The sequence below is a fragment of the Crocodylus siamensis genome, chromosome 9, assembly GCF_052110815.1.
Source record: "Crocodylus siamensis isolate JL-2025a chromosome 9, ASM5211081v1, whole genome shotgun sequence".
Classification (NCBI taxonomy): domain Eukaryota; kingdom Metazoa; phylum Chordata; order Crocodylia; family Crocodylidae; genus Crocodylus; species Crocodylus siamensis.
In genome coordinates, this window is record NC_143403.1 from 32,880,167 (window position 1) to 32,907,410 (window position 27,244).

The 27,244-nt window shown below is 43.4% G+C and overlaps 1 protein-coding gene across 1 annotated transcript in view; it reads left to right on the plus strand.

Moving 5' to 3' along the window:
* The window catches only part of SMPD3 (sphingomyelin phosphodiesterase 3), a 243,645-nt gene that overhangs the window by 81,911 nt on the left and 134,490 nt on the right, over positions 1-27,244 (plus strand). The gene's annotated exons all lie outside the window — the stretch shown is intronic.

Here is a 27,244-nt window from a genome sequence, read left to right on the forward strand (position 1 = left end):
TACACTAGTACTTGGAACTAGGCAAAAACAGAAAGCTGTTGCTGGGGAAATTTCAAATAAAACACTGTAAGTTTAAAAAAAACCCTCAAAAATGCTTGTTTCAAATATTTTTAAAATTGTTCTTAAAAACAACAAAAATATACTCACTACTTCCACAAAGCTTTGTGATTTCAGTAAAGGTGTTTTGACGAGATCTAAAATTCGACCAGATTTTATTGGGTTTTTTTCCCTTGTAAAACCTAGTAAACCTATTATGGCAGTATCTCCTGAAGCAGAGAATTCCAACTAGAAAGTGCCTGTTCATGTAAAGAAGAAGGTTTGGGAGAACTAGTAGTGATGCACTACACATATCAAGTTCTCCTAACAATAAGTATATTGACGAAGAGGCATATAGTTAGAAAAAAATCTTGTCTATAAAAGAAAGAGAAAACTGTTAGCAGAGTAGGTTATCTTTTCTTGATGAACTTGAGAAAGTTCAACATTCTCTGAATGTTGGACAATATTTTCATTGAACTCTGAGCAGTTTTTTCTCTTCTCAGTGCTTTCAACAGCAGCAACAGACTTAATCCTGCAAAGTCTCCTCCACGTGTCACAGTTAATGAAAACTTGGTATGAATAAAAGCTGATTCAGTCCTATGGAATTTGACCTGTTTTTTCTTTAACAGCAGGATATTGGCATATATAGTTTTGTATTTCTTTTAATCTTTAATGGCATTTGCTGCTTTATCTGTCCTCGCATTATGTCTGAAGTATCACCAGAAAACAGTATATGTTTTAAGTTTGTTTGGTATGGTGCTTCTACTTCAAGATGCCACATGACAAGATATTCAATGCAAGAAAATTCACTATGACTTTTCATTGTTGGCATAATTGGTTATATGGAGAAAAAAGGTGTGATTTAATTTTTTCTAAACCCATATCTAGAAATTGAAATGTGTGAAGCAGTGGTGGAGATTTAAGATAAGTCTGACAACTATTTCAGTTCCATCTTAAGTAAGGCTAGGGACAGAAATTACATATAAACTGGTATAAGTGATCAGAAACCAGTTCAAATCTGTAACACAACAGAAGTTCAGTGATATAAACCACTTTTAAATGGCCAAAACTGGTTTAAGATGAACCTGGATGGATGTAGTATCAGAATTAACCGATTTAAGTTAAATCAGTTTATTGAACTTCTGTCCCAGATCCCCTCCAGATTCAAGTTAACTCTCAGTCCCCCCAGCATCAGCATCTCTGGATGCTTTGCACCTCCCTGCTAGACCCCCCTCACAGGTTGGGTGGGCTACCCTTGGCCCAAGCTGTGTGCTCTAGTGGAGCAAGGAGGCATGGTCTAGCGCCCCCAGCTTCTGGCCACTGCAGGCATGTGGCTGCATTTTCAGAATCAAAAGTGAATGTCTGTTTACTTGCTTATTGGTTCAATCTACACAGTTTAGATTAACCTGCAAAGGTTGAATCAATTCAGCCTTGGGCTTTTTGACTGTCTATACTTAGCCTAAAAGAAAGGCTTTTAAGAAAATAGTGTGAAGTTTGATGCATTGAGTTCTGTCCACATTGAATCTTGTGTTGTGGTATAATTGTTTAGTTTGTTTTAAAGACATTAAGTTTTCACCACTGAATCGCAATTGTTGCCACATATAAATTGATTTTTCAATTAAAAATAATTCAGGGAAGTCCAGTGTTTTAGGAAGAGATCATCAGAACTAATGCCCTCCTCTTGCAGCACTTAAGGTGAGATAAAAAGGTCATTGTAGCAGGGCACTAAGCCTGTAATATGGGCTCAGCTGCCACTTACCAGGGCAGCACAGGTGTGGGTTGCTGAGACAACCAGTCTGGTCAGCTGACCAGAAGGGGGCAGGGCCTGGCCTATATAAACAGTGAGGCTGAGGCTAGAGTCAGTTCCCCTTTGGCAGCCGAAGAAGCTGGACTAAGCAGGGAAGCCTCATGGCCTGAGCAGCGTTGGCATGATGGTATGGGTGGAGAGAACCCTGATAGGGATAGGGATAGGGATAGGGATAGGGATAGGGATAGGGATAGGGATAGGGATAGGGATAGGGATAGGGATAGGGATAGGGATAGGGATAGCCAGGTTGGTTTGGGATTTATGTTATAGCCAGGGGCTTTGTGTTTTCTGTTTTGTTGTTGTGTAACACCGGAGGACTGGGCGAGGCTGCAGGGGTTGGAGGAGGCCTCATAGGAGCTCCCCAGTAGTGGGGGGGTTCCTGGCACCGGAGAGGGCGCTGCGTTTTGGGGGTGTCCCGACCCCGGCCCCAGTGTGGGCAATATCGGGAGGAGCCCAGTGTGGGTGCAGGCAAGAAGCCTCAGTGGGGCATAGAACCCGAGAAGGGGTCTGGGGCCAGGTAAGGCTGAGGCCGCCTGAGCCCAATTGTGAGGAGCCCAGTGGGGCATAGGACCTGGAAAGGGTGTCCGAGGGCCAGGTAAGGCCAAGGCCGCCTGAGCCCTATCGAGCAAGGCCCCGGTGGGGGCGAGAGTGCAGACTCGCGAGACACAGGCCCCGGTGGGGGTGGGGAATCGCGAGACACAGGCCCCGGTGGGGGTTGCGAGAGCCGCGAGGGAAGCAAGGGTACGCCCGTGAGGGCGCAGGCAGGCAACTAGACAGAGCCCCGGTACATCAAGGCACCGTGCCAAGGAGGGCAAGAAGGCAGCCTCCCTTTAATGACATTTACCAGCAAGATGTGGCGGGCGAGATAAAGAGGGTACACTTGGACCCGATTTGGCACGGTAGGTATGGGTGCTAGGGGAGTTCATGGCACCCCCTAGGTCGCTGCCACAGTCATGAATAATATAATCCAATCTCCCACTCTTTGAGAGTTCTGAGAAGAGCCAGAGGCAGTGTTATTTATGGGTGCTTACAAACAGTCCTTTGTAGTACTAGGTTGGTAAATGTGCATTTAAGCTTGAGGTCTCATCTGTAAAGTTAACAAAATTATTGAAACTGCTTTCATAGCAATCAAGGCAATTGGCACTTGTAGTAATACCATCTTATAAATAAACTGCATGCCCAAATCCATTGTTATATAAATAAAGTTAAACATTACATAATAAGATAGGTTTGGTATGCAGAGTATTTTTACATTGTTTATTAAATAATTTGACTTTTACTGTGTATTTACAATAGATATTTTATACAAATGCTTTTATTGAAGCAGGTGAGCGTACAGATTTGATAATGGCCAGTAGCAGGTGTTTTAAAGGAAGACAAATGAACTTGCCCATGCAGTTATGCGTAAGAAAAAATTTCTTACTAACCATCATGTTCCTGATTGATAAAGATCTTATGTTTTGCGGCATGAAATGTAGTTATTCTTCTTTTTTGGCCTGTCTAACTTTAATTCTTAATAATGGTCATAAAATTATATAAATCATTTAGAAATCCAGCCGCAATGTGACCTTCAGTGACCTAGTGAGGAGACGAGAGCCACAGGCTGATTGTACCCTACGCATAGTAGTTCTTCATTTGAATGCTTCTAAATTATTGCATTTAAATTTATCTGGTGATCATGCTTCTACTCTATAACAAAAATGGAGGACTGGCTCATTTTTTCCCCTGTATGCCTATCTTAATTTTTTTTCTTCAACTAGGATTTATCTAGCTTTTTTCCTAGATTTTATAATCCCAGCTGTTAATTTACACAGTCAGAGTTCAAAGAGTATTATAAATGTAATTATGCAAGGTCTCATGTGCCCTCAATTCCCATTAAAGCTAAAGGAACTTTTTTCTGTCAAAAACATGAATTAAGTGAAAACAAAATTTTTCATGAAGGAATTGATCTGGCTGAATTTCTACCTACATTTTTAAATGTTAGAAATTTTTTGAAATAATAGAATCATAGAAAACTAGGATTGGAAGGGACCTCAGGAGGTCATCTAGTATACCCCCCTGCTCAAAGCAGGACCATCCCCAACTAGATCATCCCAGCCAAGGCTTTGTCTAGCCAGGTGTTAAAAACATCCAAAGACGGAGAGTCCACAGCCTCTCTGGGTAACTGTAGCAGGACACTGCACTGGGATGTGCCTGCTCTTTTAAGAGAGCAGGTGATAGAGGAGAGCTAATGAGGGACCCACCTAACTGGAAGAGATCTCAGGTTAGAGCTATATAAACCCAGAGCCTGCACTGGTAGTCAGGTAGTCTCTCCCCAGCAACCAAGAAGTGAGGAGCTCATGGCTGCAGGGCAGCAGGGCTCCTGAAGGGACCAGGATTTTGGCTGAACAATGCTGTGGGCCTGGGAACAGAGGAAAGTGCCTTGGACTGAGAGAGTGGGTTTACAGGCAAGTGGCCTTTGTTTACAGTTTCATAGCTTCTAGGGTCGGAAGGGACCTGAGTAGATCATCTAGTCCGACCCCCCCCCCCCCCCGCCATGGCAGGAAAGAGTACTGGGGTCAAATGACCCCAACAAGATGTTCATCTAACCTCCTCTTAAACACCCCCAGGGTAGGAGCCTGCACCACTTCTCTTGGAAGTTGGTTCCAGACCCTAGCCGCCCTGACCGTGAAGTAGCACCTCCTGATATCTAACCTGGTCACTCCTGGCAGTGCTTGGGGGAACAGGAACTCCCCCAGTGCCTGCTGTTCCCCCCTAACTAGTTTGTAACAGGCCACTAGATCCCCCCCCTCAGCCTTCTCTTGTGGAGGCTGAACAGGTTCAGGTCCCGTAGCCTCTTCTCATAAGGCCTTCCCTGCTGCCCCCTGATCATGCGAGTGGCCCTCCTCTGGACCCTCTCCATGTTGTCCACATCCCTCTTGAAGTGTGGTGCCCAGAACTGGATGCAGTACTCCAGCTGCGGCCTGACCAGTGCCACATAGAGGGGGAGTATCACCTCCTTGGACCTGCTTGAGGTGCATCTGTGGATGTATGATAAGGTGCGGTTGGCCTTCCTGACTGCCTCCCCACACTGCTGGCCCATGTTCATCTTGGAGTCAGTGATGACTCCAAGATCCTTTTCCGCCTCTGTACTGACAAGAAGGGAGTTCCTCAGCCTGTAGGTATGGTGCCAGTTGTTCCTCCCCAGGTGCATCACTTTGCACTTGTCGGTGTTGAATCCCATCCTATGGGATTTATGTTAAACTTCTAAAGGAATTGCGGTGTCTGCCAGAGGGCAGTGATGTTTCTTGTGTTTAAATTACACTGGTAGTTTAGCCTTGAGCCCTGCTGGGGCAGGCCCAAGGCCTAGTTAGAGAACCAGCATCCCAAGGGCCCTCAGACTGAGGGTGGGGCCCAGTCAGGAGTCCGAGAGCTTAAAAAAAGCTGAGACCTGGATCAGGAAGTCCAAGAGTCCAAGAGTGGACCATGGTGGACTAAGGGTTCTGAGAGCCCAGAAGAGGGACTGTGTGTGGGACCAGGGATCCAAGGGTGCAGGAAAAGACCAAATAAGAGACCAGGGGGCTGAGGGCCCAAGGAGGCCAAGTCTATAAATAGTTACATCAGTGAGAGAGAACACCTGTGAGGCTTGGGGCACAGGATAGGGGAAGTGAAGGAGCCGCACAATTTGCCCTTAAGTTTCTTGTTGCCCTACAGGGCCTTAGTCAGGCTGAGAGGGAGATACCAAGCCAGAGAGCTGGATTGAGGCTAGAGGGGTGTCAGGAGAGACCCAGTGGGAACTTACTGGTCTTAGGACTTACTCTAAAGCCTGTTGGCAGCCTCCCTGAATCAACGTAAAATATTTAAGAACAAGACATGGCAGGGAAGTAATCTAGTGAGTGGCATTAAAATATAGCCTGGCAGGAGCGGGAAGGCCAGTATGGAGGATCACAGCCACCCCTGTGGCAATGAGCCTGTCACAGTAATCTGTTACAGTGTTTTACTATCTCCTAGTGAGAAAATGTTTCCTAACATCTAACCTAAACTTCCCTTGCTGCAACTTGAGACCCGTTGCTCCTTGTTCTGTCATCAGCAACCACTGAGAACAGTCTAACTTCATCCTCTTTCAAGCCCCACTTCAGGTAGTTAAAGGCTGCCATTAAGTCCCCTCTCAGTCTCCTCTTTTCTGGACTAAATAAGCCCAGTTCCCTCATACTCTCCTCAGAAGTCATGTGCCCCAGTCCCCTCATCATTTTTGTTACCCTCTGCTGGACTCTCCAATTTGTCCACAACCTTTCTGTAGTGGATGACCCAAAACTGAACACAGTACTCCAGATATGGTCTCAGGAGTGCTGAATAGAGGGGAACAGTCATGTCCCTTGACTTACTGGTAACACTTCTACCAAAGCAATCCAGAATGCCATGCACACTGTTGGCTCATATTTAGTGTGTTGTCTACTGTAACTCCCAGGTCCTTTTCTGCAGAACTCCTGCCCAGCCAGGCAGTCCCCAGCCTGTACCAGTGCATGGAATTTTTCTATCCTAAGTGCAGGACTTTGCACTTTCGTAGATTCATAGATGTTTGGGTCAGAAGGGACCTTAACAGATCATCAACTCCAATCCATTTGTCTTTGTTGAACCACATCAGGTTTCTTTTTGTCTTCAGTTTTCCAATTTGTCTAGGTCTCTCTGAATCCTAATCCAACCCTCCAGCATATCTACTATTCCTCCCAGCTTGGTGACATTTACATACTTGCTGTAGATGAAGAATATAAAACAAAACCAGCCCTAAGACGAACCTGGGGAACTCCATTTGACACCAGCTGCCAAGTAGACATTGAGCCATTGATTACTGCCCCCTAAGCCCGATACTCCAGCCACTTTTCTTTCCACTTTACAATCTGTTAATCTATCCCGTACTTCCTTAGCTTGCCTGTGAGAATGTTGTGGGAGACTGTATCAAAAGCCTTGCTAAAATCAAGATATACCACATCTAGTGGTTTCCCCACATCCACAGATCCAGTTATCTCATCATAGAAAACAATTGGGTTGGCCAGGCATGAGTTGCCTTTGCTGAATACATGTTGACTGTTCCTAATCACCACCTTCTCCCCTAAGTGCTTAGAAATGGATTGCTTGAGGATCTTCTCCATGATTTTTCCATGGATTGAGGTGAGCCCTGTTCAAGGCATTTTATTGCTTGTAGAAAAATAATTGCGAATGATCAAACTCTAACTAAACTCCTCTTTCATATATATGTTGCCTTTTTCATATTGCCAGTTCCACACAACATGCTCAAAATTCTCTCATCACTTTGATTGCTCATTTAGTGAGGGCTATTTTCCCCCATATTCTTTAGTTTTCTTTCTGACTTGTGTTCTGTGGTTGACAAAACACTTTTTAAATAGATGTTTTCATCATATTTTTAGCTTTGAGATTTATTTCCTAGTTTTGCTCCATGATGCCTTCTATTTTATGGTTTTGACTTTCTTTTTCTTTCCCTTCCAAATTATTGTTCTCTTAGTTTTGCAACAGTAGTTTTCATTCTGTTATTCACTTTTATTTTACTTTTTAAATATAAATCCATTTCTTCTTATTTTTTGTAAATTCTAACTTTGAGAGAAGATTCTTGTCAGTTCTTCTGGCTTACATAGAAATTTCATGTTAGGAACCCAGACAGATTTATAAATATCTGTGTGGTACAGCAACATTGAAGGTCATTGCAATTTCCCTTTTAATTTCACTCTTGCTACAATAGTGCAGTACTTCAATGTGTTACCTATCATTAACTTTTGATTAAATAATTGTGTAGAAAAAGCCTCCCTGTCTGTGTTTTTCATTTTTTGTGACTTATGTGGCAGTTACGCAGAGCTTGGCGCTATTATCAGTTGGAAAAAATTGTGATCTAAAGTTTTGTTTTAAGATTTAAACTTCTAATTAAGGTAGTGTTGGAACAATGCTTTAGCCAAGACAGTCCAAGAAATATGTGAGAGGTCAGGATTTTTGTGGGTGGTATCTTTTATTGGAGCAACTACATTGGTTGCAGTTGCAGATAGATTTAGACTTGGATAAGATTTCAGGTACCAAATATTCTGCTTCAGGTCTCTGGAGGAGACATGGTTCTTGATAATGCACGATATGAGGCCAATAAGAACCATGTCCATGCAAGTAATTCACATCACTCAAGACACAATGTCAAATGGAAACCATCTGCAGGATTCAATCCTGTTTTTATTTATCCACTATATGTAGATAATAATTGAGCCTGAAAATCATGGAGTGGAAATATGCCATGGATTGGTACCATCTCTTCTTAGAGAGATCAGAGGCAGCATTATCAGAAAGCTTTACAGCCTGTTAAACCTCTCGTTTGCATAGAAATTCCCTTTGTTGTTCTCTTTCCTGGGCTTATGATTCTTGTAAATCTGTAAAGAGCCTATAGCATGTGAGATCAGTATTACAGTTAATTTAACCAAGCTAGCACATGGATGCCATTGCTAGACTTTTAAAGCTACATTTTCTATAGGTCTCCCCAAGTGAACTCAAAGTTTATGAGTTTGTTTACTGAGCTTTGCAACTCCTTGTATATGTAAAGATAGGTACAGAGTTTGGGTGTTTAAGGGGGATTTGCACATTAACATTATGGATGCAATTAAGCCTCCAGGTCTACAGCCCTTAGAGCCAAACTACAGATCTGCACCTGTGAGTGGTGTTCACAGAGGACCAAATCCACTTTCAGAGGAGTCAGCAGGAAAACCTGTGTATGAAGAAAGTCCATAGACAGTTGCAATGATGGACAGATACCATGGGGTCTTTCTATATAATTATTTCCTAAAAACCTGAACAGTTGCAGAATCTGGTCTCAAATGTTTGTCCCATTACTCCAAAAGTTTTATTTTTCCAATGAAAGAAGAACAAACATAGCACTTAAGTCACCGTTTGCAGCACCAAACTGCTGCTTTTTCTTAAAAGTAACATTTGACCAAACTATTAAACAACCAGCATGGCTTTTTTCCTTTACTTAGCCCCAGGGTACAAATCTTAGGTTTTTAACTGCTGCTAATCTAATGTTGAACCCCACTGAGGGGAAAAGGTTGCTGCATAATGATTTTCAGATAGGTGTTTAAAATTAGAAAGCAATATATTTCCTGGGAAATGTGCTAAATTTTTGTAGTCTGCAATTAAATTGCAGAAGGTTTTGAATTAGCAAGAGGTTACCGTATATAGCCATGGATTGAATAATACTACAGCACTACAGTCTATTTTGTCAGTACCATGGGGGTCCATATGGTTTAAGTGAAAACAGCAGAATTCTGGTGTTTACCAAGTCCTCATTATAAATTTTAATAATAGAATGCAGAACAGTTTGTATGTATTAGTAGTGTGGGCTCTTTTAAGAGCAGTATTTTTGAGAACTTAAAAGGATCGAGAACTTTACATAATTCACCCACCTGGCAGCATTGGAGGAAGAAGGGTATAGTGAGGTTATATTTGTAATACAGGAATTATGGTAGTAAAATAAGCCTTCAACTCTGCAAGTTGCTGAGCACCTCTGACACGAGTTGAGAGTATTTTGTGCCTTGGAAGAGACTTGTAGAATTAGTTTCTGAATATATGTTTGAATGCACATTTTAAGGGGACACCTTAAACAATGCAGTTAAAAACATCTATAGGTAGAACACTAAGTGTTGGAGCTGTATACAGTGTAGTATTACAGAGGGATTTCAGAGTGGAATATCTCATCCAACTATGCTTGGGAGACTCGTGTATCTCAGGCACAACCCTAGTTTTAACACACACATCCTCTTTCTACTTCCTGTACAATCATTCCAGCAGTGTTCCTTTGGTTACTTGACAAGAGCTGGAACACATCATGAACAAGTTATGTCAAGCTACCTCCTTGCTTAAGGAAATCGATATACATAATCAATATACTTAATATTGCTATGGAGGTGCTGATGCCTAATTTTTTTTCTGCAGCAATGAGTGGTCTGAGAGCCCACATTTTGAGATCCCAATTTAACATCCTAAGTCTGGAATGTTTTGTTTTTTTCCCAAAAAAACTGGATGGGTGCTTGACCCTCTTTGAAAATTGGAACTCATTTAAGGCTTCTTGAGTTCTTAGCCCTGCTCCCTCCTCCAAATATTGAGGCATCTAAAATTGCTGCTAACTATTGAAAATTTTGTCCAGGAACACTTAGCTGTTTTCATCAGGGTGCGCTCTCCACTTCCTGTCCTCTGTAGTTAGCTCACCTACTGCCCAGCTGTGGAGGACCTGGAAGAGGGTAGCAGGGTGGGAAGCCCAAGCCCAGCAGGCAGGCTGCCCCTCTGCACCCCACTATGCTGCAACAGCTGGGGCTAGGGTGCTTTTGTAGGGGGCAGGAGGCTGTAGACCCTGGCCCCATAGCCCTGGCAACTGGGGGGCTCCTCTAGCAGGGCTAGGGGGGCAGGGGGCTGTGGGTGGGGAATGAAGAGCACCAGCAGGGCCAGGGGGGCTGTTGGAGAAGAGTGAGGTCAACAACAGGGCCAAGAGAGGCTTGGAGGGGGGGAGTGAGGGGCACTGCAGGGGGACTGTGGGGAAGGCGTGAGGGGCACTGGGAGGGCCCAGGGGGCTATGGATGGGGAGTGAGGGGACCGTCAGGGCTGGAGGCCTGTGGGTTGGGAGTTAGGGCCTGGACCTGCATTCTGTGAGTTAAGGGGGCAGGAGGAGCTCCAATTTTCCAAGATAAAAACAAATGCTAAATCAAATGCTAAAATTTATATGTATGTATAGAATGTATTTTATTATAGTGATTGAGGCACTGGTAGCCTTCCAAATTGCTTTAAAATTGTAAATATATTAATTAAAGGTTGTGTTCAATTTATATATATCTAGATAGAGATATAGGCGCGCGCACACACACACGTGTGTGTATGTAGTGGTATGTCATTTTAATTGTGGATTATGGGATTTTTATCAGAGAATTTGTGATCGTTTTATCAGAGAAAACGAGAATCCCTGTACATGACTGAGCTTGGACACACATAACATTTGAACTGTTCCAAAATGTCATTAATTGGGAACTGGTTCATAACTGTTTCAGGAGTGGATGCAGAAACGCATAACAAACTGTTCCCAAATATCACAGATTGGGAACTGGTTCCCACTTGTGCTGTGGTTTTGACACCAGCTGGTGGGAGTGCGCACCCAGCCCAGCATGCCTCACAGTGAGTGGGACGAGGAACTTGCACTTAGGAGGTGGGGCTGCAGGTGGTGAGTGACCTTTGGCTGGAGGAATCTTCACTTTTGTGTTTTCCCTTGTCTCCTAAATATTATTTCAATAAACTGTAATAGCCTACAATAGACTAAAGTTGGTAGTGTGCTTGCCTGACTTGAGGGGCCAAGGGAAGAAGAGAATGCTTGAACCCATACTTTTGAGTTCTCAGGGGTGGGGGTGCATGAAAGACAGAGCTGATAGTTGGAAAGATATCTTTTATTCTAAAGGATGTGGAAAGGAAATCCATTGATTTTAAAAGTGCCAGGAGAAGGAAAAACAAAAGGGACAGTAAAGTTGTGGCTGCATATTAGTGGCCACTTGCAGCACTGGAGCGGAAAGAAGTGGGAGGAGCATGGTATGCCTGGAGGACTGACCAGACCCATGTCACAGAATGCTTTGGGTGCCTGTACATGAGTTGGGAGGCTGCTCTGATGCACTGTAATGACTCGATTAATCAAGTCTGCTGGAGCATGGTAATTACCACACTCCAGTTAGCCTCTACATCTCATGTATCAGCATCCACATGCTTCAAAGTGGCAGTGGGAGCACTTAGTTCATTTGGAGACGCTGATACACGAGATGCTCTGGGTGCTTTAGTTAAAGCGGCTCTTTGAGCCACTCCAATTAAAATGCCACCCCCAACCCCAGAGCATACATAAAAACACCCTTTTTATCTACATGTAATACTGAACAATTCAAAACAATACTTGATTTTCCATGCATGTTTTTGATCCATTCAAGGCAGCTTTAAACAGGATTAACAACCTTCTGTCTGTCTGCTTCAAGCTTGAACAGGTTTGAATCTTGTTGGTCTAATCGCAGATATCATCTATACTACAAGTTCCAGTTTGAACTACATTTAGACTAAGAACACATATAACATGTTGACCAGTTTAACTGCTTCTGAAAAACGTTGTGTGGAAAAACAGTAGAAAATGTGTGGGAGGGCTTGTTCTATTGCTTTGTGCCATATGCTTAATTTAAACCATTTAGACAATGACTCTTTGACTGTATGCAGATGCAATAGGAGCCCTAAATTGAAGCAGTGGGTTTTAAAAAACAGCTCTTCAATTCAGGGTTGATTAAACCCCTGTGTTGTACACACACCCCACTGATTTACCTGTCTTTCTGGTGGGGTCGGAAGGGCGAGCTGCCAGTTGGCAGAATGGTCTCTGGGCTGCAGGGGGGACTGGTGTTTCCTTCCACGGCAGCTCCCCAAGGTGGCACCCACCTGCAGGCACCCAGCTTGGGCGGTCCTGGGGGTTACTGCAGCTGCAGAAGAAAGCACCGTACCCCTGCACAGCTCAGGCAGGCAGGCTCCTGGGGGTGGGGAAAAGATCAGGCTTTTCACTTCTTTTGGGCAGAGTCTGCTTTCCTGGGCTGCTACCAGGCTGCCTGCAGGGCTTCCTGCAGAGCCATGGAGCTGCATGGACCCTGGTACTTTGCTCCGAGGCTGTAGGAACAGCAAACTAAAATTCCTAAACTGAAGAATTTTAGTTTGCTGCACCACAAGTCATTTAAGGTGCATTACACTGTTGAATTTCCTACAGTGACTGGAATTAATGTGCAATACACCACCAAGATGTGCAAACACTGACACCATTCAAGCAGTGCAAAAGCATTTAGCCTGCTTTAAAGTATTGTGTGCACACACGCCTCTCATTTCATCTACACACGGCCTTAGGCCACATACTACATATATTACACTATTAACTGGTTAATCATGCAGTACATTTAGACCAGTCACATGTGCAAAGTAAGACTGGCTACACGTGCAAAGTAAGCATTGCACAATAAATTTAGACAAGCCACATGTGCAGAGTAATTGTGTCATAAGAATGTCCATACAGCAATAAAAAGAGCCAACTGGCTACAAAGTTAGTGCTTAAAAATGTGTAATGACTTTATAGCTGGTTTTTTATCCAGCTTTAATTTGAATGTGTGGCAGGTTAAGAGTAGCAAGCCAGCAGCCAGATAGTGCCTTACCATCTTGCATGGTCTACAAGTTCTAGTGAAATGAGTTTGACTAAACTGCATAACCCAAGACGGACAGAGACTACTTCATTCCAAACTTGTGCCACTAATATGTATAACTCCATAGAATCATGCATTTTATTTATACTACTTTTTACAATAAGATTCTAACATATTTCTAAAATAGTTGGAGGAGGCAAATTTTACTTACATAAGTTCCTCATAGGTCTGTACAGTTAGGCTAGAGACAAACATTACACATAAACCAGTTTATCTGATCAGAAACTGATTTAAATCAGTAACAGAACTGACAGCCAGTGCACATAAACCAGTCTGAAAATGGCCAAAACTGGTTTGAGATAAACCTGATTGAATGTAATATCAGACTTTAATGCCTCGAACTAGTTTATGGCAAGACTCCTTGCTTGTTTAAGTTAAATCAGACTTCACCAGGATCCTGGCATGCTCTCAGGGCTGGGTGGGGCTCTGCTCTTTGTTCTCAGCTGGCACCTTCCTTTTGCTCTCTAGCCAGACCAGGGCCAGGGCATGACACTGGGACTTTCATAGCCCCTGAGGCAAATTCCTCCCTCCATCCTCTACCCTGCTTCCACCTGCAAATCCTGCACACCACATCTGGGGTTTGTCAGCCCTGGCTGCACCTCCACAGCTTGCCTGCAGTCAGGCAGGGCTGGAGTTAATTCCTCTCTGTCCCTTCTCTCCCCAAGAACCTGGTGGGGGAGCGTTGGCTGCAGTCTCAATCATCACACATATGTGCTGGAGATGTAGTTAAGGGAAGTTGTAGACTGCTTCACCAAAGAATGCAGAAAGCTACATTTACATTATAAAGCAGAACCTGTAAAAGCTGAGAATACTTAAACACAGCCTTTCTGAATGCCTGGCTGTAAGGAGACACAGAATTATATAAGACTTATGCAAAGCTTTCTCTTGTCTTCCTCATTTTACATTTTAAGTTAGACTAAATTGTGTATGCTGTGTTTTACTGGGATGTATCTTAGCTTGGGCAAGATTTTTGGTAGTTCCCTGCTGTATGCTTTGTAAATTGCTGTGTTCAATAAGTACTTGCTTCAGAGAAAGGACATGTTCCCCACCTCCACTCCTCAGTCTGGCAGCAACTGCCACATCCCCTGTGTCCTGCTAGCCCTGGCTGGCGCCTGGCCACACCCCCTCCACTCCAGCAGGGAGGGCAGAGAATCTTAGAGGGCATCTCTCTTCCCTCCCCTTTGACAGTGGCTGGCAGGTGTGCTCGAGTGGCACCCGGCTTCTGGTTTGAGCCACTGCAGGCATGTGGCTGCATTTCCTGGTTTAACAGAGACTGTCCAGTTTAAACTGCGCAGCTTAGATTAACCTGAAAAGAGTGAATCAATTCATGCTCAGGCTTTTTGAATGTCTGTCCCTAGCCTTTAGAGAGTATGAAGCAAATGATAGTGACTAAAACAAGCCAAATCATACTGAAAGTAAACTGTAAAGCTAGGGAAGGAAGTTATATATAAACAAGTTTAAATGATCAGAAACTGGTTTAAACCTGTAACAGAACAGATGTTCAGTGCACATGAACCAGTTGGAGAATGGCTGAAACCAGTCTGATGCTACATTCAACCAGGTTTATCTTAGACTTAACTGATTTGGGTTAAACCAGTTTATGGAACTTTTATCCCAGACCCCTTCATGCTTTAAGTTAAATCAAAGTCCCCCAACATCCTAGCCTGCTTTTCAGCCCTGGGCTGGGCTGTCTGTTCCAGAGAGCATAGCTGGCCCCGCCCCTTTCCTTCCTAGCCAGAGCTCCATCTAGCTGAGAAGGGGTGACAGATGGCATCTGGGAAACAGCAGCATCTGCCTGGCTTCCCCCTGCCCCACCCTCCCCTTGCTTGCTGCTCAAGCAGGGATCCCACCCACTGCCCCCTCACCCCAACCCGAGCCAGCATCTGGCCATGCCACCCCTATCCTAGCTAATGCTGAGAGGTCTGTGCATGTCTCCAATTTCACTGGAACAAAGGCAGACAGGACAGTGTCTGCTGAGAGCTTTTTGGAATTAATCAGCAGGTCAACTGGTTATGTTCCTCCCTTTCTTCCTTAAGAGTGGCTTTGTTTTCTTGATGGGCTGATAAGATGCTTGCTGGCTTATTTGCTTCAAAGGCTACAAGCTGTTAGTGTTCAAGAGGGGACAGAGAGAGGTATGAGAAATGACCTGGTTTGCAATGCCAGGGACCTGCGAGTGCCGCCAGTTTGCTGCAGACAGTATGAAAAAGCAGGGAGAGGGAGATTCATCTCAGTATCATCAACAGATACACAAGAAGTCCTCCTTCTTCCAGTGCCCCACTTTGCCTCAGAGTGCTAGCCAGGGGCTGGCAACACTCCAGCCCCTTGAGCAGTGAGCTGGGAAAAACCTGGCAAGCGCTGCTTCCCCCTCCTCCTCCAGGCATACTCCAGCTGTGAACTCTGCAAGTCAGGGTGGGGGTTTAAACCCCTCCCTAATAATAGTGTCTTGTTGGGGCCTGGCCACTCACCTTCTCAGCTCAGCACTGTAGAAAGGAGGGAGGGCTACTATAGTAGCCCCCGGCTTCTAGCCTGAGCCACTGCAGGCATGTGCCTGCATTTCCTGAATCAAAAGTGAATGTCCATCCACTTGCAAATCAGTTTACATGCTGCAGGTTAGACTAACCTGCAAAGATTGAATTAATTCAGGCTCAGTCTTTTTAAATGTCTGTCCGTAGTCTAAATGCAATCTATCAGTAGTAAGCATGAAAGCAGTCATATGACTTCCTGGTTCCTGCTAATTCATCAGTGACTAGTTGCTATGGGATTCCTTCAGTATAGTTTTCAGGTGCTTAAAATGTAGAGAAGGCAAGTAACTGCAACTTTGAAATGGTCAGTGAAAACCAGTAACTGCAACTCTAAAATGTTAATGTGCAATCCATACCCTGTTACATGCATCTTCCTCTTCAACTATGTGCATTCTGTAAGTACATGATATGTATTACTTTGGTTTCTTTCTTATTGCTGAGCATATAGTTTGGGAACAGCTGAGCATGGGGAAGTGAAGTCTGTGTTTAATGTTGTTTTAGTGTTTGTGAAGTGCCAGGAGATGGGAGAGCTTCTGGATTCAGACATGGGGTCTGTGGACTGTATCAAGGACAGGGTCAGTACTCAGCCCATTTAATATTTGGTGCAGGAATTGCAAAGAAAGAAAATGACTGACAGAGTCAACAGGTTCTGTTGTAATTTAAGGGAGTAACAAGCCTTAGCTGGTGGAGAGAGGACTAATTTATAGTTTGTTTTTAAGGTATCAGTTGGAAAGCTGTAGAGAATTGTGGAATGTTTTTAGTAGTTCTGACAGATAATGCTTTCAGAAGCGCAAGACAAATATTATGTAACAACACATTTGGTTAGCCCCACTACCTAAGTACACTATGAATGTTTCTCATGGTTATCTTGCCACCATCTTGCTTAAGATAGCTGCTCTATGTGATAGAATACAGGCTTTGTAACTTTATAGTTACTAATGGAAATATAGTTTTACTTCATGGAGAAGATTTAGTAACAGCATGTAGGCAGTTATCATTGTGAAATATAACCAAGTACATACATACAGGGTATTTTTGAAAACACCTTTTAGAAACAGATTGCTCAACTGATAAAGGGGAATGGGACATTATCTTATTTTTATTTTACCTACAGGATTTTTATTAACATTGCCTAGGAAGCTGCATTGCCAAGCTGTGCAGGGTCTGGTAGCTGTAGATGATGGTTAATAATTAAGTGGAAAAAATAGCTATGTATAGTTAGTTCGCTAAGATTAAGTTTAAAAAAAATTATTATTTTATTCCAGTGCAGATGGAGCATTTGATGTGGGATTACCACCTGTCATGCCTGGCTCAGTGACAGGGTTTCTTGATTTATATCCATTTAAAACAAAAGTCCCTCTGACTTTATTTGCAACTGGAAGGTATGGGTTGTTTGAGTCATTGATTAGAAGCATAGTGTAGGTGAATATTTATTTTTTTGTGTATAGCACCTCAAAAATGGATGCTAAAATGATCTATTCAATAAATGGATCCTGTTTGTAAAATACTCTTGTCAATTCTTATTTTAATGTATCCTGCTAGATGGTAAAGGGGATGGAGGGTTATCTGCATGAATGACGCGTGCCACCAGAGACTAGCAGGCCACAGTGACCGCCTGCAGGTGCCAGCAGTGACAGCAAGTGGGGAGCTCCCGCTGCAGTGTTGGAAGGGGAGGTGCAAGCACCAACCAGCAATCAGCAACTGTCCACAGACGCTGCCAGTGGTGTCAGCGGTGGGGGGAGGGGGGAAGGGATAGCAAGTGGCAACCACCTACAGGCACTGCCAGCAGCGCTTCTTTCAGGGGAGCACCACCAATCTCAGAGGGTGCGTATGCACCCGTGTGCATCCCCTACATGTTGCCAACGGTTATCTGTGGCTTGTATGACGGTATTAATGGCAGCATGAAGTGTTTTTATGTAAAGAATCAGTCTTTGGGTTCTGAGCACAATGCTAAGCTCAGGAAATGAAAGCATTGCAAAGGTGGTGTGCTGAGTCCCTAATAATGGTGGAAACAGATGTCACTTTTGTGCCACTATAACAATTTCTATAGCAATACAAAGCAAAAGCAAACATATGTCTTTTTCCTCTGTTGCACAACAAATGCTCAATTTTTGTGGCCGTGGCAGAAGGTAATAATAAATTGGGTCTCTTTATTTCAGCCCACACCTGTTTTGCTAATAGCAGAAGAGCTTGCGCACTGTGAGGCTGCCCTGGCTCTCCAACTTCTCTCGCTAAGTACAGACAGTTAAAAAGCCTGCAGCTGATTCAATTCAATCTTTGCAGTTTAGTCTAACCTGCTTAGACTGAACCAATAAGCAAGTGAACAGACATTCACTCTTGATTCTGGAAATGCAGCCACATTCCTGCAATGCATACCTCCCTGCTCGGCTGGAGCAGACAGTTTGGGACAAGTCTAGCCTGCCCCAAAACCATGTGAAGGAAGGTTTGTGGGGGAGGTGCAAAGCATCCTGGCATGTTGGGGGACTGTGAATTAACTTGACTGAAGTTCAGTAAACTGCTTTAACCTAAATCAGGTAAGTCTGATACTACATCCATTCAGATTTATCTTAAACCAGTTTCAGCTATTTTGAAAGTGGCTTACGTGCACTGAACTTCTGTTGTGTTATAGGTTTGAACTGGTTTCCAGTCATTTATATCAGTTTATTTGTAATTTCTCTGCCTCCTTCCTGGGGCAAGGATTCCTCAGACTTGAAGGGCCTGGTCCTGCACGACCTGGGAATTTCAGGGCAGGCTTGGCCCCCTCAGACCTTGGGAACATATGCCTCACTTTCCCCACTTATCCAGACATGTCTGAGTAAGGCGGGGAAATTGGAGCTTCAGGTGCAAGCAGGATGCCCTGCATGCAAACATGCATCTCTTGCAGTGTGGGGGAATGGATTCCCTTGTGCATGCCTGCAACCATGGAGTGAGGAGTGCCAGTCATGTTCCCTCTCTGTACTTGTAGGTGCCTACGGGTGTAAATCCTTGCAAAGGAATATCCGCACACATACCTGCAAATACGGAGGTACAAACAGTTGGTCAAGTTCCCCCCTCTGTGCTTGCAGATGCATGTCAGACTCTCTTTTGCAGATTCCTCCATGCTGCCTGGAAACACAGAGAAGGAGGACTGCCACTCCTTCCCTCAACTCTTGCAGACAAATGTGGGGAAATCCCTTGCAGAGGGTTTTCCCAGTGTGCATATCTGCAAGTGGGGGTGGGGGAGGGAACCTGCCTGTAACTATGCCTGGGAGGAAATCTACAGGGGTTGATTTCCAACACAGGGGTGCATGGCAACTGGGGATATCTGTAGATGTCCCTGGAGCACAATCAGCTGTGCGGCAACGTGTCATGGCATGCCATTTAAAACATCTGTTTATCACCTAAGACTCTTATGGACAAACAGAAGAGAGTACTGTGTGCTGCTCTTCAGTGACTTGATCTTCTTTTGCCCGTGTATTGGTTTGCTCAGAAGGGAATCATATCCTTTCCTTATCCTTTGACTACAACATAATCCTAATATGGGGTTTAGGATATGTTGGAAACCCAATGTTAGCAACCAGGGAAAGGAATCCTTTGGCAGGCCAAAGCAGGTAAATATTAGGAAGATTGACAGTTGTGAGTGGGAGAAACATGTAGTAGAAAGATGAAAGAAGAGCCAAAAGAACTGATGAATAAGCAAGATCAAAAGTAGCAAGAAGAATGCCTAGCTGGGAAGACAGACAATGATCCTTTGAGCTACATTAGTAACTCAGATGTTCTCTACTGGGAAGTCCCAATCAAATCCAAACATTGTCAGATGGTGCCAATCTTTAATAGAACATGTCAAGTACGGGAAACATAGAATTATTACTATATAAATGATATTGTCTTTACTTCTGAAATGATTCCATACAAAACGCTGTAAAAATCATGTGATTCTCTTTTTATGCAAGAAAAGAAAGCTAATAAAATTGTAGCTGACTCATGAACTAGCAACCCACATATAGTTTTCCAGAAGAATAATGATTTCAGATCCTGTCAGTTTTCACAGCAAATTATTTTTTTTTTAAATGGACTTGTTCTTTTTCTTTGTTAATATTAAATAAGGTAAGTCAATTAAAAAAAACCTTTATTTTTGTGAGCAATGTAATTCAAGCAACTGACAGTAAATAACTATTTTTGTATCTTCCCTTTAGGAAAACATATTTAGTTTCCTTATATTTACTAAGCGTAAGAAATTCACTTGCTTTTAACACAGTATCAAGCTCTCTACTGAGACGGTCCTTAGACTCATAACATGTAGTTATTATTTTTAATGCTTAGTATTTAAAGGAAATCCACAAAGATAAATTAGTAACCAGGAAATTCCCAAATGCTATTTAAAGTTCCCTATAAATCAGCAACATTTTCATCCTTTATTATGGCTGATAGTTGCCTTCTCCTAATTGCTTGCATTCCTTGCAAGAATCTGCCAGTGTGATATGAATAAACATAGACAGAAACAGATACAGCTCCAGCACATAGGCAGTAGAAAGGACTCTGTTCTTAATTGCATCCCCAGCCTTTTAACATCTAAAACCAGAATGTCTCACTCACCACTTTCTTAGAGCATCCATACAGCAGTCTCTTTGTTGCTTTCATTGAGCCTGAAGGTCAAATCAGACATTTGCAACTTCATGATTGACTCTTATTCTGATACCTAAGTGGGTGGAATCTGGCCACTGAATAAGGCATGTTGAAGAAGTAAGGAATATTTTTTGTCTCTTTCCTTCCTTCCTTCCTGGAACCTTTAAACTAGCTGTTCTAGAATTAAAGCATATTTGTGTAACTTTTACAACACATGGCTGTAAACCAAGAGTTTCAGGCTCCTGCTTTGTCATTTTATCCCTGTGCACTGTAATTAATATATTTAATTACCAGTGGGGGGCTGATTATGCCCTTAAAAGAAAATCAAGCCACACTGTTATTCTTAACAAGTAGCTGAATTAGTCTAAAACCAACGTCAAATGGCATTTCACCATTTAACATTAACAACTTAAAGTAAGGAAAAAAATCTTATCCTTGTATATCCACGACTTTGTGTATGTGTGGTTTTGTTTTTTTCCCCCCTTTTTCCTGTTCTGCTTTTACACTAGCCAGTAGTTTTGTGTAGCACATCAACCTTACAACTTACGTTGTCACAGTACCAGTAAATTTTATAGGATTTTATTTGTATAGTTCTATTGTTGCTCATGCCCTCTTTAGCATGAGTCAAAAGTGGACACTACTCTTACTCTATGCATCAAAGTGTGGTCTGCATTTATTTCTGATACTGGTAATAATTCAAAAACCTTAAACTGCAGAGCTGTATCAAAGGTATAAAAGAGGTGATGCATGAGCCAAAATGAAAATTCTAACTGGAATCTGTATGTAAAGCTTCTTTCAAAGAGAAAAAAACTTTAATTGTAAACTAAGCAAATTTGATCTAGATTTTGATAAACTGTAAGCAAGGATTCCCAAGTAGCCTTATATTTCAACTGAGAATAAAACCACACCATAATTTTCTTGGAGCAGCAAGCAGGCCCTACAATGACGCCTAAAGAATAGGCTTGTTCAGAAAATGGTGAATGTATTTCAAATGAAATCTACATCTCTTTGGAACAAATGGTCAGTTTTAGAATTCATTCTGTAAAGTGAATAAAATATATAAATTCTGAGCAATCATAAAATGTGAACAGATCTGCTGCAGAAGAGTATCAACAGTGCAGTTTGGTTAAAGTCTTCAACCCACGTTGTAACTGACCTGAGAGCATGCCAGCACACCAGTATATTCCCTACCATTCAGTTCCCAAAGCAACTGGGCCAGCTTCTGTTCTCAAGAGCACTGGGGTAAGTCCAGACCTAGGTTTTGTGACTTAACAGAAGAATAATCAGTAAAGTAAATCCAAAAGCAGATTTTGGTCGGCTGATTCTTGCTGCCTCCTGAACCTTTCTGCTGTATCTCCCCGTTTTTTGTGCCCGCTTTTAAAGAGAGATGGATAATTAATGTTATTGTCCGAATGCAGATAATTAAGCTCTGCAAAAGAACAGTCCTCTCCAGCCTGTTCATCTGACCTTTGGGAAGCTGAAGCCCCAGTTTCTAGATGGTTGAGGAAATCTTTCCAGTAGAGTAAATCTCTACAGAAGCAAATGGCTCATTAATAATTCAAATTACCTGAATTAAGATAGTCAGTCCATTCTTTTTTTTTCAATGTTTGAATTAGTATAATCTTATTTCCTGTGCTGTCTTTACTAAATCCTATTTTAATATTGTATGTGGTTTGGTCATGCCATGAAACAAAATGTTGTAAAGAAGCGCCTAACTCTGTTGGTTATGTTAATTCAGAGACTGAAGTCTGGATTGACTGCCTACCAGTGGAAATTTATGTTTTTTACAATGGTAATGCTTACAAGCAGCTTGTAGCAGCTTCATGCAGCTGTATCTCAAACTAAGCAAGACAGTAGTTGGGATAGGAGACTTTCAAGAGGTGCTGACAGAATAAATCAGTAGATAGAGTGCTTTTTTAGAAGCAGCACTGAACTAATGACCCAGCAAGGTTCTGGCCATAAGTAAGTACTAGGAGTGCTATGCATTTGGATTATTTGAGAGACTACATTTTTGGAAACTTGTGATCAGTAGGAATACTAATTATTGCATTCTTCACAAATTCTTTCTGCCTTCCTGAAATCCTGTAGTTTCATCTAAATACAGGATTCTTTACTTCCTATCTTATGTTACTGTACAGTATTGTGCAAGATTCTGTTCTTGATGATGAACTATTCAGTATCTTTTATATGCCCAATCCTATACTATCTAATTGGGCTGTGCAAAGCTTTGGGTGGTGATTTGATTCGGAGGAGATTCGGCTTGATTTTGGTGGCCAAATCTCTGAATCCGAATTGAATCAGGGGACCAATTTAAAGGTCTGACGATTCAAAGCTTTCCGAATCTTCGGCAGAGGTTCGGAGAGCTTTGATTCGGACAGTCCCCAGTGGCTGCAGCCATTCCAAGCTGGCAGGGAAGGGGAGACAGGGGGAGGGAGGAGGGGACCATGGGGGGACCCCTGCCAGCCCCCAATCCCCCCCCCCGACCCCTGGCTGCTCCCTCAGAACCCCCATGGCTGCCTCTGCCTGCCCCAGCTTGGTACTTTAAAAAGAAAAGCCCCAGTGCTTGCTGGGTGCTGCCGGGTGCGGGGCAATCCCCACAGCCCCATGCTGCATGGGGGGCTCTGCACAAGCCTGCTCAACTCCGTCCCCCCCCCCCCCCCCCCACTCCCCCAGCTTCCCATGGCTGCCCTGCCTGCCAGGGCTCTGACCCTTTAAGAAAAAAAAAGGCGAGAAAAGCTCTGGGACTCACCTCTCCTGGTGCAGCCTCAGGCCAGAGGCCCCCACATGGTGCAGGGCAGTGGGGATTGCCCCCTGCCAGCAGGAGCGGTGAGTCCCAGGATTTTTTCAGGGTGTGTTTTTTTTTTTCTTAAAGGGCTGGAGCTGGCCTGTGCGGGGCATCTGTGAGGGGCCTGGGGGACCGGGGCCAGGATTCAGGGGCTCATGCACAGCTGCCCATGCAGTGTGGGGCAGTGGAGTACAGTGAGGTTTTCGGCAGTGGCTGCTGCCAAATCTCCAAATGAGATTTGACCAAATGGAATCAAGACAGTGATTTGAATCACTGAATTGAAACACTGTTTCCCAAATCAGCTGAATCCAAAGAGAATACTAGCCACTTCACACAGGCCCAGTATCTGAGTACCAGTTAAATAGGTGCTATAGTTGTATTTCAGTTTTAAAAGTGACTAGAGAGGAGAGGTGCTAAATAGCAGATAAAGATAACTTTACAGATTTTAATCTAAAGGCATTATATAAGACAGGAAAGAATGCAGAACTCAGTAAAGACATCCAGCTCCCAGTAAAATCCATTTAGGTTTCCAAATTATATGAAACTCCTATGATAATCATGTAAAATAGGGGAGAACCAAACCTTCATATTCCCATTTCACATTATAAAAAGCATGTACCTGTGCAATGCAAGCCTGCATTTCCTGATTGGTTCCAACCTTAATAAATTAACAATGAGACATAGGCCTCAGGCTGCTCCCCAATGACTTACCATCACCAATAAATTGGAGAAGGTCTGAATGTCTGTGAATTTGAGCAGGTTTTTAAATGGTTTCCATAGATTTATGAATCAGCTTACATAGCCTTGCACTGCTGTGTGTGCACTAGTTTCCATCATCTAAATTTGCCCTCGGGTATCCCAAAACCCACCAGAAGGATTTTCATTCAGAGTTTGTATCTATACCTGTTTTATTATTCAGATTCACATACTATTATTTCTGTATTATCAAGACTGACATGCGCGCGCACACGCACACACACACACACACACACACACACACACACACAGATATAAATACATACGTGTGTGTGTGTATATACATGTGTGTGTATGTACATGTCAGTCTTGATAATAAAGGAATAGTTTCTCTCAGACACGCACACAATTATATGGGATGTGGGCAGTGGGGTCTCCCAGGGCTCAGTCCTCGGGCCTGCACTGTTCAACATCTTCATCAACAACTTGGACAAGGGAGAGAAAAGCACCTTGTTCAAATTCGCAGATGACACCTAAGATGTGGGAAGAAGTGGACATGTTAGAAGGGAGGGACAGGCTACAACTAGATCTGAACAGGTTACAGGGGTGGGCGGATGAGAATAGGATGGGATTCAACACTGACAAGTGCAAGTTGCTGTACCTGGGGAGGAAGAACCAGTAGCATACCTACAGGCTGGGGAACTTTATTCTCATCAGCACAGAGGCAAAAAAGGATCTTGGATTTACTACTGAATCCAAGATAAACCTGGGCCACCAATGTGGGGACGTGGCAAGGAAGGCTAACCGCACCTTATCATGCATCCACAGATGCACCACAAACAGGTCTAAGGAGGTGATCCTCCCCCTTTGCGACATTGGTCAGGCCACAGTTGGAGTACTCTTCTGGGTGCTGCACTTCAGGAGGGATGTGGACAACATCAAGAAGGTCCAGTGGAGGACCACTTGCATGATCAGGGGGCAGCAGAGCAGGCCCTACGAGGAGAGGCTACAAGACCTAAACCTGTTCAGCCTCCACAAGAGAAGGCTGAGAAGGGATCTGGTGGCCATCTATAACCTGGCCAAGGGAGACCATCAGGCAGTGGGAGAGTCCCTGTTCCCCCGAGCACTACTGGGAGTAACAAGGAATAATGGCCATAAGTTGACCGTGAGTAGATTCAGGATAGATATCAGGAGTCACTACTTCACAGTCAGGGCGGCTAGGATCTGGAACCAATTCCAAGGGAAGTGGTGCTCACTCCTACCCTGGGGATCTTCAAAAGGAGGCTAGATAGACACCTTGCCGGGGTCATTTGACCCCAGCATTCTTTCCTGCCCATGGCAGGGGTTCAGACTTGATGATCTGCTCAGGTCCCTTCTGACCCTCCCAACTATGAAACTATATATGTATCTCATACTTGAGTGAGCATAATCACTCATGTAGTCTTGTAGCCATTTTAGGAAGCAGGTGGACATTGTGCAGCCTTGTGATGCCTGAAGTTCCAAATATATGAATCATGTCTATATCCTTCTCTTTAATACATTCCTAGGTAAAAGCTCTTGTTATAGAAACAAATCCTGCCTTCCCTCCTTCCTCACTTCTATGTGCACAGTTAATCCTGTGCCTTCAGCAAAAATGGTATGGTTCCACCATGCAGGGAGTTACAGGTGACAGGCTACAACAGGGACCAATGTAGGATTCAGAGGCATCTCTCAAAATTTGTGGTTAGTGTAAGTGTTCTTGGGGTAAATCCAGTATCTTTTGTTAGACCAACAAAAATAGTTGGAAGCTAGTTCTTTGCAAGCTTTCAGGTACAAACATGCTTCCTCAGGCAAAAGAAGCATCTGCAGTTGGTCTGTGCTCTTACTGGATGGAATAGAAGAGAAGCCAGAGCCTGGTATGCATTCAAGAAAGCCCGTCAGTGAAAATGCGAATTGAGGCAGTCAATGGGTGAGAGGCAGGTGTTTGGGGGGGAAGGGGACTGCAGACCTGGTGATAAGAATATAGTTGGTAACTAGTAGAGAGGTTACCTGGGGTATCAGATGTTAGGCAGGTTATAATGTGTCATAAATCCAATGTCTGTATTTAGTCCATGATTTTTATATCCAGTAGGTTCATGAAGTGAAGTTCGTAGGCACATTGTAAAAGGTGTTTTGTAAATTCCCTTTGAGGATTAGAACTGAGAGATTGGAGCCCCATGGATAACGGTATTCTTGTCTTTGATAGATTTTTAGTGTGCATTCGTTCTGATACACAGTTGTTGTTTGGTTTCTCCTACGTACTTTCCATCAGGGGATTCAGTGCACTGGATGAGATATATTACATTTCTGGAGGTGCAGGTGTAAGATCCAGGAATGGTGATAGTTCTGTTGTGGGATATAGTTATAATGGGGATGGTGGAGATGTGTTGGCAGGTTTTACATTTCTTTTCATGGCATGGGTTGGATCCATTAAGTGCATTTTGGGCCATAGTGTAAGATCATTTCATTTACAATCCAATATCTAGGTATCAAATGCAATTTTAAAAATTGCATTTATGCAAAACCCTGGGAGTGCCAGAGCTGACATTCTTATAATAACATTAACAAACCAACAAAGGAAGTGCTGGACATTTTCAGCAAAATGAACAGCATCTTAGCAGGGGCAGATCCAGAGGGGTGCAGAGTTTTCGTTGCACCTCCTTTCACCTGTGCCAAACGTGAGCATTTGGCATGGGGTCTGGCCAGAGCCCCTGCTTTTGTGCTGCTCTGGACCCCATGGGGTGAGTGCTGCTGGCCACTTATTCCCTCATTTCCCCTGCTGTTGAATTAATCGGGGAGAGAGAGGGTGCAGAAGGATGAACACCAGCGGCATTCACCCTCTGAGCTCTGGAACCATGTGGGTTCAAGCCAGACCCACACCAATCAGCTGGTGAGCCTGGAGCTCACTGCTTATGCAGACCTCTGCCATGAGTCTGCAATGACCAGGCAGTGAGCTCAGAGTTTACCATATGTGTGGCACAGCCAAAGTGGGGAGCGGGGTGGGGCTCACTCCCTTCCCTTTTCCTGGATCTGCTACAGTATCCTCATGGAAGGATCTTAGTAGAAGGTACATACCTTATTCCTCAGGCACGGAGGAAAGCTATAAAACCACAAATTAAATTCTTGATTATACCTTCACTATTTTCTTTCACTTCTGAAAGCAAAGGGATGCTCCCAGTTGCAGTGCAATGGTGCATTTTCTAACTACTGTTCAAGTTCTAAGATATAAAAAAAGTGCCTCAAATGGTTTAAATGAAAAAGTAATTATATAGCAAAGCTTACTAACATCACAGTTATGCTGTACTTAATATTCCTAGTACCAATATTGTTTCAAGGCACTTTTACAAGTGGTAAGTAATTAATTCTCATACCAGTAGTTGGGTATCATAAATAATTTGTGTTGGGCCAAATTTGTACCTGCTCTACATTCTCAAATGGAGAAAAGAGATCAATGATGGTTAGTAACTTAGTAACATGGCTCTACTGCACTGACCATATCTGGCAGGGA